Below are 1,554 nucleotides of genomic sequence, written 5' to 3'. Positions count from 1 at the left end.
GAGGCCAGAGACAAACAGCCAAATCTGGAGCCCCACTCTGTGGTTAGAGGGAGAGAGATCGTTCTGAAATCTCTTCTCCTAGCTTTGTTTGGACTGGGGTGGGTGGGAGGCTTGTTACTTTCTAAGTGTAGTCCGGTGAAAAAACATCCGTCTGTGTTTACCCGAGATACAGGCTGGGGTTTTGTGCCGGTGAACACCGCTCGCCTGAGGCTTTCTCGTCTACCTGGGGATATCGTGCGAAAGAGGATTTGGCATCAATCACATTCTGATTCATGTTGTCCTATGTACGGAATCCAGGGACACCCTTCTCTTCAGCTGGGTCATCCCACTGTCCACCGTCCGGCGTTGGCATCCTCTTGCATCGTCTTCCTGCTGGTGTCTGGCAGCCATCCTTTCTGATTACATCATGCTGGTTTGCCGTCTTTGGCTAGACTTTCCCTTGACTGATCCCACTGCTGATCACAACGTGATACAGAGCAGAAGTCAGAAACAGATCAATGTCAGTGGCATCCTAAAGGAGACACAGTGCTCACACAGACACACAGAATTACCTGAAATAGTCACTTCAAATGTCAAGTGCTAGCATTGACTGAACACTCACTCAGGCTTGCACTAAACTGCCTTACAAGTGTTACCTCGTGTTAACCCTCAAATCATTGTGTGAAGTCAGCTGTAAAGATCGTTTTACAAATGAGGAAACTGAGGCATGGATGGGTCATTGTTGACTTGTCCAAGATCACAGAACTAGTAAGTGGCAGTGGCTGGTAGACTACAGAGCTCGCGTTTGCTGTTTCCACGCCCATGTTTCCACAAACATTCATATACACAAATCCATATGCATACAGACATGCACAGGCATAAACATTCAGATAAACACACACCCAAACTCACATGCAGTAAGGGAGAATGTTTGGCAAAGAATCAGTGACTGAGGCTTACAACTGTTAATGAGAACAAGAGCCCTGATTCCTAGCCACCTTGTCCTTGCTTTTTTTTTTTTTTACATCTTTATTGGAGTATAATTGCATTACAATGGTGTGTTAGTTACTGCTTTATAACAAAGTGAATCAGTTATACATATACATATGTTCCCATATCTCTTCCCTCTTGTGTCTCCCTCCCTCCCACCCTCCCTATCCCACCCCTCTAGGTGGTCACAAAGCACTGAGCTGGTCTCCCTGTGCTATGCGGCTGCTTCCCACTAGCTATCTATTTTACGTTTGGTAGTGTATATATGTCCATGCCACTCTCTCACTTTGTCCCTCCTCAGAGGCACAGCACTGACTCCTGGCTGCAGCACCAAGAGCCTTTCATCCACATGGCTCAGAATAAAAGGGAGAAAATGTAGAAAGAAAGAAAGAAGATAAAAGAAAATAAAATAAAGTAAGGTAAAATAAAGTTATTAAAATAAAAATAAACAACGGACAGATAGAACCCTAGGACAAATGGTGAAAGCAAAGCTATACAGACAAAACCTCATACAGAAGCATACACATACACACTCACAAAAAGAGGAAAAGGGGATAAAATAATAAATCTTGCTCTCAAAGCACA

This window comes from Neophocaena asiaeorientalis, unplaced genomic scaffold (assembly GCF_003031525.2).
Source record: "Neophocaena asiaeorientalis asiaeorientalis breed wild unplaced genomic scaffold, Neophocaena_asiaeorientalis_V1.1 scaffold132, whole genome shotgun sequence".
Lineage (NCBI taxonomy): Eukaryota > Metazoa > Chordata > Mammalia > Artiodactyla > Phocoenidae > Neophocaena > Neophocaena asiaeorientalis.
The sequence above is the reverse complement of the archived record's forward strand: the minus strand, read 5'-3'. Positions refer to the sequence as shown.